Source organism: Mixophyes fleayi, chromosome 2 (assembly GCF_038048845.1).
Source record: "Mixophyes fleayi isolate aMixFle1 chromosome 2, aMixFle1.hap1, whole genome shotgun sequence".
In the NCBI taxonomy this organism is placed as follows: domain Eukaryota; kingdom Metazoa; phylum Chordata; class Amphibia; order Anura; family Limnodynastidae; genus Mixophyes; species Mixophyes fleayi.
The window spans coordinates 37,255,596-37,266,964 of record NC_134403.1 but is presented as its reverse complement, the minus strand read 5'-3'; the positions used below and the strand labels follow the sequence as shown (position 1 = coordinate 37,266,964).

The window sequence follows — 11,369 nt, the reverse complement described above, 5'->3', positions numbered from 1 at the left end:
AGCGGCGCATCGCGCATGCGCGAGCGTGAGCGCCGCGATCATGTGATCTCGTCCGGTTGCCTAGCAAAGGGATGTGACTTGCGGCCAGAGGGCGCCCGTCTCCGGCACCCAGCGGAGCTGCGGAGATGGCGCCTGACATCTGCTATATATGAATTCTGGCATCTTCCTATATAAACTGATGGGGGTCCCAGGATAGGCACTATCTCCAAAGCAATATTATTGAGTAAAATTTTTGAATATCACCTGATACCCAATTGCGCATGCCGCAATCTGTAAACAGTAAAATATTTGGGTGTCTGATAGGGTATTTAGGCAATAAATTAATTGTTAGCTACTTACAAGAAAATAAGATAGTAATTATACATAAATTTTACAAATTTCTATTTTTTTAATGCCAAACATTGTTTTGGCTGTTAAGGACTAATTAACACCAAGCTTAGCTTAACTATCATGAATTTGTTTACTGAACAACAGCAATTGTTCAGTTATTTGTTTTACTGAACAAAACATTCTACTAATTTGCATCAAGTTAACTAAATACCATGATTATAATTTTCTGTGTGCTGAGTATATGGATGCCGTGATTAACTAAGTGGATTAATTGACATTCAAAGATGAGAGTGCCAAAATAGTATTACTAACAGAAATAAGTATTATGTTTTTGTTATAAGCTAATTGCTTTTTGGAAAATCTGTTCTGAAACCTTTCCCACCTGGTGAAATCTCATCCACAGAGAGAGCACCTTTGGGACATGTACCCCACCATGTGCTAGACCCACTTACATACTATATATGTGGGTATGACACAGCGAGAGGCACCCTGCATGCACAGCTTAATTAGCAATGAGAGCTCCATCACTCCAATATACAAATCAAAAAGTAAAAAAATTAAACAAAAAAACTTACTCTGTAAATCAGAATAAGATATCATATTCCCATAGTTGTGAAAAACATTGAAAAATGTATCTTTCTTAATAAAAAAAAGGCCAAGACGTCTGGTAGATATTGCTATAACTAGGTATTTAATACACTGAAGAGGCAGGAGCACAACTTAAGTACCCAAGATCGTAAACGCATATATTTGTGACATCTGCAAAAAGGCATACTTTTCCTTCAATACAATTTGTAATGTCCCCAATAAAGATAATAAAAAATACTGGTCCAAGTACAGGTCCTTGGGGTACTCCACTGGTAACCTTTCCCTCCTGCACTCAATTTACTATAACTCTGTTTCCTATCCTGAAACCAAGATCTTATCTATTTAACCATCTTAGAATCCAATCTCAAGCTATCGAGTTTATTTACCAGTCTGCGATGTGGGATAGTGTCCAAAGCCTTACTAAAATCTATATAAGCTACGTCTACGGCCGCTCATTGATCTAAATGTATCAGAATGTACTATTTATATGGGTGTCAGTAACAATATAATCATTGAAAAAGTTATTTTCTTTTTTTATTGGTGAAAAGACAAAAAAATCAAGACTTTCCCTTCAGTCAGAGATGTTTCTTTGAAATACATGGTGTCTATATTGCACATCTTATTATAATTTACGGGTGGTTTCAAAACAGTTACTGTGTTGTAACTGTGACAGAAATGCCTTCCAAACATTCTCATTGAAAGAGCATAGATGCCTTGCTACCAAATAGACAGATATTATACATTATTGCAAGTGTTATAGCACAATGGGCCTTGTTCTGTAATATAATATACCGCAATACTGGTGTTCAAAGGGGTGCAATATACTTTATTGTACTCTTGTTTAAAAAGTGCAGTAGATGTGGTTAAAATTATTTAAATATTCTTTATACCAACTAGGGCCAAACATTATCTGTATTTTCAATCCGTATTTGTCACTCAAATAATTATCATAGAAAGTATTTTGGTATAATCAATATATTCAGTAAAATCATCATTGATTTAGATAATAATAAAGATAATCTGTACAGTGTTTTAGAAAAACCTAAAAGAAAAAAACTAAAAAATAATGCTGGCAAACATCCTCCCTACCTCACAGTCACATTCATATCAGAGATAGACAGAAAGAAGGCTCTGGGGGTGGATAGATGAACAGGTAATGTTCTTTTAACAATAGATTTGGTAAGTGAAAGTTTTGCAAGATTTGTATGTTTTTTTTCTATGCTGCCACATGGAGGTAATTTATAAAAAAAAGTGGATGCACTTTACAAAACACCTTGGGCCTGATTCATTAAGGATCTTAACTTGAGAAACTTCTTATTTCAGTCTCCTGGACAAAACCATGTTCCAATGCAAGGGGTGCAAATTAGTATTCTGTTTTGCACATAAGTTAAATACTGCCTGTTTTTCATGTAGCACACAAATATCAACTTTAAATGTCAGTGTACAAATAAGCTATCAAGTATTTGTGTGCTACATTAAAAAACAGTCAGTATTTAACTTATGTGCAAAACAGAATACTAATTTGCACCCCTTGCAGTGTAACATGGTTTTGTCCAGGAGACTGAAAGAAGAAGTTTCTCAAGTCAAAATCCTTAATGAATCAGGCCCCTTATTCTCGCACCACTGTGTCTGGCTGGCCTTTCAAGGTGCATGGTTACTCTCTGCTCTAGGGAAACACCTCCGCAAACTAGACATACACCTAGGTATGTAGCTGTAAACTCTCTAGAGGACTACTGTGCAAAGGTGTATATGTCATATCAAAGTGCTTTAGTACCACCTCTTTCATTAAAATAAACTTTTCAGTTTTTCTCGTATTATAATGCTCCATTGAGAGATGTCAGTACAGACTCTAGCCATTTTTACTGCATAATGTTTGGCTTAATATAAAGAGTGAGGGGGTCACCTGAACTGTGTTTCTTACACGTTTCAGTTTTGCGTATGACGCTTTTTATGACATTGTTCATAGTGTGTCTTTAAGCACTGTTATCTAACATACAGCAACATGAAGGTGCAAAACAGATCCTATTAAAATATAGGAGAAGACCCAAACACAATCAGCTCTAAATTGGTCCATAATTCAAAACCTATTGCGGAGTGGAATTGGCTGGAGTCTGTAGTCCTGCCACCAATGAATCATATGGCCGGATGCTCTGACAAAAAAAACAGCACACTGATCTCCTGAAACAATCTGACAATCTGAACATGATCTGAATGACTAGAGTTTACACTAACCCCGCCCACATTACAACTTTGAACAAACAGGCGAGCAGTAGATGAGTATTGATAACAGAAAGTTGCTCAGACCCTAGTCGAGCACACTTGTACAAAGCCTAACCTGCCACTACCATAAACTCCTCCGCAAACCTGCTGTCCTTGACGCAACAACGTTTTTTGTTATGTTATAGGGAGTTCCATGGTCAACATTGATTGAGCAAATTAAGCAAGATATACCAACTATTTTGGGTGATTACTTAAGATCAGACACCTTATGATGAAATCTGAGTTTAATTCTAGACAGTAATTAATAAAAGCATAATAAGAGTCATGTACAGACGAATGTAAGTCCGACTCGTAAATAAAGATTTATGTGTCAGTCTGCTCCCAGACTGAGACGTGTCTCTCCTTTTTCCTCTCTACACTTAGAGAAGCAAAACAAGAGAGATAGTGGAAGGGCAGATGTATAGTAACGGGGTGTTAACGCTTCCTACATACTATGCTGAGGGGGGAAGTAGCCATGTATACGCGGTGGTAGCTAGCATATTGTGAGAGTATAAAATAATTGATAGTTATTAAGATGTACAAATATATGGTAAATGCCTTAAAAAAGAACTATATAGGACTACGCTTTGAAGGAAATAAAACAGATTCTTCCTATGGAACAAGACAGCAGCAAGATGCCAGACTGAAGCAAGCAACTGGCAGGAAAAGCATGTAATGCTGAACAGAGGATGTGGGCTTATATGTATATTTGCTGAGCTAAAGAGATTTCCTTATATGTCCTTGTTGTTAACCAGTTAATGCTGGTCACTATGTATAAATAAAGGATCAGTTTGCATGGACCCTCAGAGCTGATTTTGAAACTGCAACACCTCGTTTGTGTTTTATTCTTCACTCTCCTGTTAACAGCAAAATACCACATAGGAAATCAGGTTATCAGAGATTGATAATGAGGGCACCAAGCCTTGGTACCCCGACATTTTCTGGGGACTTCGTCTGGGATACTCAACATACCAGCCCAGGACTGACCAGAGACCTCCTAAATCTTCAGGAACAGCAGAGAAAACCGTGCGGTGAGCAGTCGAAGTTTTTTGCATTTGCAACTCACTACTCCATCTGCTCTTCCTGTAAGATATAAGGTGGGGTTCAGTAGGGGATGGTATAACGGGTATTTGAAAAAATTACTGAATAACCTGTTTTCCTGATATATATTTGTTTTTTTTTGTGAAAAATAGATAAGTGAATGTATGTGTTTGTGTCGATACAGGATATATATAAAAGGATGCAAATACATAACTTATTGATTGACCTTGATAATCAAAAGCAGTCCTCTATACTTGTTGCTGAGACCTCGCCTTGTTTTGTGTAAATGATTGTCCTTGGGTTTGAGAGGTCATTATAAGAACCCTTCGCTCCTGAAAAGATTGAGTAATAATTGTACTAGTATTAATATATTGTTTCATAAAAACATCAAGGGGAGCTGAGGGAATCAGAGATATGCTGTGGAGAGTATAAATGTCAGAAAATAATCTTAGTTGTCCAGACTGTAAATGTGTTGTTATAATTTAAAAGGCATTGACAATACAAACTAGTAAATTGATAGCGGTGATAGGAACTGACACTGATTGTTCAGTAACATATGGTAAACATAAGGAGGGAATTTTTAATCCAACGATATATACAGCAATAGTTGGAAGTCATGGTTGTCCAGACTATCTAAAAACCCAAATAGGATTGGGATGGTGGCTAATATATCATTTTTTAGAAGGATAAGGCCACCTACATGTCTATTAATTAATAAAATATCAGTAAAGTATGTACCCAAGTTGATCAAGCAATACATAACAGGATTTAATTGTAAAGGTGTATAAAATTAGAATAACAGTCACTTCTCAGGCACACTAGGGGCCGGTATTCCCATAACTGCAGTAATGGGGGCCCAGGGCAGTAAAGGTATGATGGTACAGACATCATACACTCCTGCGGATCTAGTTAAGGAAAGAGAAGGTATTGTGGCTGTTAGAGAAATCTATATCATCTTTAGGAAGGCGGGATTGCCAGATTTTCAGAAAGAATATAGTATATAGATTACTAGGAATAATAAAGAACACCAAGTATCAGCATGGGTAAGGGCATGTAGACATATAGAACAAGAACAAATGTTAAAGGAAGAGATGTTAGAAGACATCCAGGGACATACAGCTGTAAACTTGCCTCCTACTCAGCCACCCCCAAGTGCACCATCAGACCCACATAGTCACCCATTAGAAGGGACGTCAGGACAACTACCCCCTGTAAAGGAAATTGTGATATTTTTAATTAAGCAATATATAGCTTTCATAGATAATGTAGAAGTCAATTAGTTAAAAATGACTAACTACAGACCTTCGTAGGTAAAGAAATTCCAATTAGATAAACAGATTTAAAGGATGAGCGGTTATGCTTTAAAAATTTGGATATAACTCACTTTCAGTAAAGATAAGCAAGATAAGCTGTCTGTCCTGCTCTAAGTGAGAAAGATTTACAGATGTCTTTGTTCAATTGGTTGCAGGTCATAGCTACAATTTAAAGGATTTTGTTTATTATTATAGTATGTAACCATAAGAGGGTATACCAGGTTTTATGTATAAATATTAGTATACCAGTTTCAGTAAAACAGAACTGATTAATCTAGACAACAGTGTGAGTCTCAGATCAATTCTCCAGTGTGTACCGTACACCTGAATTAAAAGGGATTTTACTGGTGGCAAAAGGTCTATTGCCTTTAACATACTTAGAGGCCACAGTGAGCTTCGAAAATCTTCCTGAAAAACTGTGAAGGAGTCTGGGAGAGGCAGAACTAGGAACGACAAAACCGCGGTGGGTAGAAGTTTTATTCTGCTCTAAAAAGGTCGTTGTTATTTCTGTGTCTTTTAAGATTCATCAGTTTGATGTGAAGGTTCAAGAATACTCACCCTTCTGGTTCTGATAAGATTCATTGTTTGTATTTGTTATATTTTGACATATTGCTTTATATGTCTGTTGTTGAAGAAAGGTGTACAATAATATTTAAATTAGCCACTGAAGGATTTAGAGTTAACAGTATTTGTGCTGGTAGAAATTCGAGAAAGCCTTTTAAATTCAGAGGGTCATTCTATTTTTGGCTATTGGAACTTGAGAAATGCACTGGACTATTTTTAGCTGCAGTCTTATTTTTCATATATTCTCTTTTGCGCCAGATATAATACTTTTTGTATTGGTTGTGCAAAATGAATTAGGAAAAAGAAAAGACAAATTACACATTGTGCATATTTTTGTTTTAGTTTTTGTTATGTTTCTGTCTTACAACCTGTGAGTGAGAGACAGAGAATGGAATGTCTTCCCCTTCCTATTCTGTGTAAAAGACTTCAGTGTGTTGAGAAAGGGAGGGGGGATATGAGCAGAGGGGGAATGAAGTTGCAGATTCTCTCCCCAGTTTGTTCAGTGTTCAGTGTGAAAGAGAAGGATTTATTTGACAATATATGTGGTTGATAGAAAAAAAGGTTTTTCACGTGTGCTTCGGTAATTCAAGAGTAATTGAAACATCTCAGCGGTGGTAACAACCTAATTGAAGCTGAAGCTAATTGAATGCTTGGACTTGTAGTTCCACAACTCTATGCTGTAACATATCAGTGATATTTATTTATTTTTTTCTTCCTCTTTTAGCAAGAAAGAGAGTGTTTTGTGGATTACTGAAAGAATAATATTTTCTGCTTTTCCATTTTTAAACTTGTATTAGTATAATTTTACCACATTTCTGGATATTGATTTGAAGGGATTTTTGTTAGTAATTTGACTTGTGGTACAATGTTAGGATTCTAGCTAGGTCGTTTTAGCCTATTGTAGGTGCAAATGATTTATTTTTTTTATTTTTTTTTGGTGTTGCCTCTATGGATAAATGTATGCCTGCTGAAAGTATATTCAGTTGAGAGAATGTTAGGTGAACATTTGTGTGTGATTTAATGTCAGACCCCTAGACCAGGTGAATTGAAACCAAAAGAACCTCCTGCCCCACCCGCATACAACGATATGTTGGATGCAGGAGATTCAGTGACACAGGCTATTTCACAGAGTCAAATGAATGAAGCAGCTGTTGAATAAAAACAAGACACTCTTCTAATATGTAGATAACTTATTACCATGTTGCCAAATGAATGACAGGTGTCAGGAAGAGACTACATCATTAATTAACTTCTTAGGGCAGCAAAATTGAAAGGTATCACCCACAAAAATAAAAGCAGCGCAGAGTAAGGTAATATTTTTAGGACATTGCATCTCACAAGGTACCAGACACCTCACACAGGACAGGATAACTGCAATCCAGCAGGTAAAGCCACCACAGAACACCAAGGAATTAAGGGCATTCCTAGGTTTGGTAGGGTACTGCAGGGAATGGATTGCCGGAGCATCCCTCCTAATGCAACCAATCTATGATGCTCTTAGTGAGGTAAAAGGGTCCAGGATATATTTAACTGAATCACAACTAACATCATCGTTTGAAACATTAAAACAAGCCAGCGTTAGGATTACCCCAATATGATAAGCCATTTACCTTGTTCTGCAATGAATCTAAGGGACATGCACCAAGGGGTCCTTTCACAGGTACACTCACATAAACAGAGACCGCTGGCTTACTATTCATTACATCTAGACAGTATCATAAGAGGAGCCCCGTCCTGTATAAGGGCGGTGGCAGCCGCAGCCTTGCTAAAAGATAAGGTGGCAGATATAGTACTAGACCACCCCTTAACTATACAGGTCCCACATGCAGTTACAGAAATACTAAACCAAGCAAGAACAAAGCATCTGTCCACAGCAAGGCTCACTAAGTATGAGGTGTCATTATTAAGTCATGCACATGTAACAATTAAAAGATGCACAGTTTTGAACCTGCTACACTGTTTCCAGTTGAAGCAGGTTCAACAGAGGGGAGAGAGGTGGGTGGGGACCTACCCACCCTTGATGAATCAGAAAGGGAGAAATGTATCAGTACCAGACAAAATACACACAAAATTTTTCCCTTTTCTGAGTCACATGACTGTGCTGAACTAATGAAGCTAGAAATGAAGGAATTAGAAAATGTGACAGATGTCCCTATACCTAATGCAGATTGAAACTTATTTGTTGACGGTTCCAGGTATTATTATGAAGGGTCACCACACACAGGGTATGCTGTGACCACCCTGGAAGAGACTTTGATACAACAACCACTCCCACCTTTCTGCTCAGCACAAGAGGCGGAGTTGCATGCACTCACTGAGGCATGTATACTGGCAGAAAACCAAACAGCTATCATATACACAGACTCCAGGTTCGCATATGGCGTGGCCCATGATTTTGGGCCAATATGGAAGAGCAGGGATTTTGTGGGGTCAGCAGGAAAACCTATCAAGCATGCAGAACAGATAAGGGCTCTGTTTAGAGCTCTGCAGCTACCCAAGAAGGTAGCTATATTGAAAGTCCAGGCACACACTAAAGAAAAGACTAGGGAGGCTATGGGAAATGCCAAGGCAGATGCTGCTGCTAAACAGGCAGCACTTATGCCCAGGGTGCAGGTCTGTCATGTGATACAGGGTAAAAACCCTGAAGAGCCTGTAACCCTTGACATACTGCAAAAGTTCCAGGAACAAGTCTCCTCAATAATAAAAAAAAAAAAAAAAAAAAGGCATGGGAAAAGGAAGGTGCTACATGTCAGGGAGTGCTCTGGAGAATAGATAACAAGTATTGTCTGCCCAGAAGCCTATACCCTATGATGACTCAATTGGCACATGGGCTGGTCCACAATTCTAAAGAAGCCATGACCAATATTGTCTTACGACATTGGGTAGCACCAGGATTCAATGCAGCTGCTACGGTATATGCAGCAGCCTGTGTGATATGCGGAAAATACAATCCAGGTCAGGTAGGGAAAACACCACAGAAGGATACACCAAAGCCATTGTACCCATTTGAGAGATTGCAGATTGACTATATACAGCTACCTAGGGTAGGAACATATGAGCATGTCCTTGTGTGCACAGATCTATTCTCAAATTGACTAGAGGCCTGGGCAGTGGCTAAGGCAACAGCTAAAAACACTGCCAAGAAACTGATAAGTGAGGTAATTTGCAGGTATGGAATACCTGAAACAATAGAATCAGACCGAGGATCGCATTTTACGGGGAAAGTAATGCAAAACATAATGAAGGATATGGGGATACAGCAAGCGTTTCATACCCCGTATAGGCCGCAGGCAAGTGGAAAAGTGGAAAGATTGAATGGCACATTAAAGTTAAAAATTCAGAAAATGATTCCAGAAACAGGAAAAACCTGGGTAGATTGTCTACCTTTAGCTCTATATTCAGTTAGAACAACACCAGGAAAGAAGCATAAGTTGTCCCCTTATGAAATATTGTTTGGGGGAGCCCTGAAGACAGGGTGTTATTTTCCTCAGCAATTGCAACATAATCATGCAGATCTAACTGATTATTTAATACAGCTTACAAAGATAATGACTAATGTGCACTCTCAAGTTTTCTCCTCCATTCCAGATCCAAATAACGATACAGGAACACATGCCTTGCAACCAGGAGATTGGGTCTACCTAAAAAGGCACATGAGGAAAACTTTGGAACCCAGATTTGATGGTCCATATCAAGTGGTCTTGACTACTCCCACTTCTGTTAAGTTAGGAGGACGAGACACCTGGGTCCACGCATCTCACTGCAAAAAGCTGACAGTGAAAATTGAAGCACCATGAATCCTTTTTGTGTGATAATGTGCATAGCACTAGTAACAGTACAGATAATGTATATACAGATGTATACGCCAGGAAATAAAGTTAAGAAGGTAGACTTAACCAAATGTGCAGGTATGATATGGAATAAATCAAGTAATCAAGAAGAATGTGTGATGGTAGATGTAGGAACAGGAAGTAGTAGAAGAATGATTCCATATCCCTGTTGTAAGTTAAACTTTACATTTACTGGTGCATAGGAAGTTTTCAGACATACAGTATACTGAGGACTGAGATAATGTGTAAATTCCTCATATTGCCAGTCCCACTCTATGCCCAGGTCGGTGGAACACAATTATGGACCCCGCAGATAAGAGGGGAGTATATAGATGATAATAACAACACACATAACTTAGGATTGTGTTCAAATACAGACAATGGAATAGTGTGCTCTCAAAACACTCAAGTTTATGAACCTTGTAAGCTAGAACATCCAACTAGTGTCTGTAATTGGGAGCTCCATGACAGGAGAAATGATATGTTTATAGAAGTAGCACCACAAATAGTGTGCTTAGTAACCCATGATAAACAAACTATAGAAATGTATAACTTGACTAACCCATTTTCAGGATGTATCCAAAATGTTACTCATCTAGTAATGGTTTTGATCCTGTTGATTGTGTGGAATTGTTATTTGTCCTGTAAGTTTAGGAAAATGGTTATTCAGGCCATGACTCCGGTACCAACATATTTTAATCAAACTCAAAAAGTATGTACCTCATGTAAACGGAAGAACCCCTATCAAGCAAAAATAACATGTGTATACTGCAGTAAAATACTGCTAGGGAAAGAATAAATGATGCAAGGATACTTTCTCTTGTGAATGATTAATTCTCTATCTTCATGGAGACTTTAGGTCAAAGTCGGGATAAATGTAGCTTGAGATTAGGTAGCCCTGTATCATGACATGATAGGAAGGGTCAGGAAACACATGTATATTTGTTTAATGTAATAAAAGAGGGGAATGTGAGAGTATAAAATAATTGATAGTTATTAAGATGTACAAATATATGGTAAATGCCTTAAAAAAGAACTATATAGGACTACGCTTTGAAGGAAAAAAAACAGATTCTTCCTATGGAACAAGACAGCAGCAAGATGCCAGACTGAAGCAAGCAACTGGCAGGAAAAGCATGTAATGCTGAACAGAGGATGTGGGCTTATATGTATATTTGCTGAGCTAAAGAGATTTCCTTATATGTCCTTGTTGTTAACCAGTTAATGCTGGTCACTATGTATAAATAAAGGATCAGTTTGCATGGACCCTCAGAGCTGATTTTGAAACTGCAACACCTCGTTTGTGTTTTATTCTTCACTCTCCTGTTAACAGCAAAATACCACATAGGAAATCAGGTTATCAGAGATCGATAATGAGGGCACCAAGCCTTGGTACCCCGACAATATCGATGCTGACTACCCCGACAAGACTTACCCAACGTCT

At 38.0% G+C, this 11,369-nt stretch overlaps 1 long non-coding RNA gene across 1 annotated transcript; it reads left to right on the top strand.

Moving 5' to 3' along the window:
* The first annotated feature begins 4,088 nt into the window (after positions 1-4,088).
* Positions 4,089-9,902, top strand: LOC142140068 (uncharacterized). The gene is made up of 2 exons (XR_012688284.1): positions 4,089-4,208; positions 9,684-9,902. It is a non-coding gene; the product is annotated as an uncharacterized LOC142140068 (long non-coding RNA).
* Positions 9,903-11,369: the final 1,467 nt, after the last annotated feature.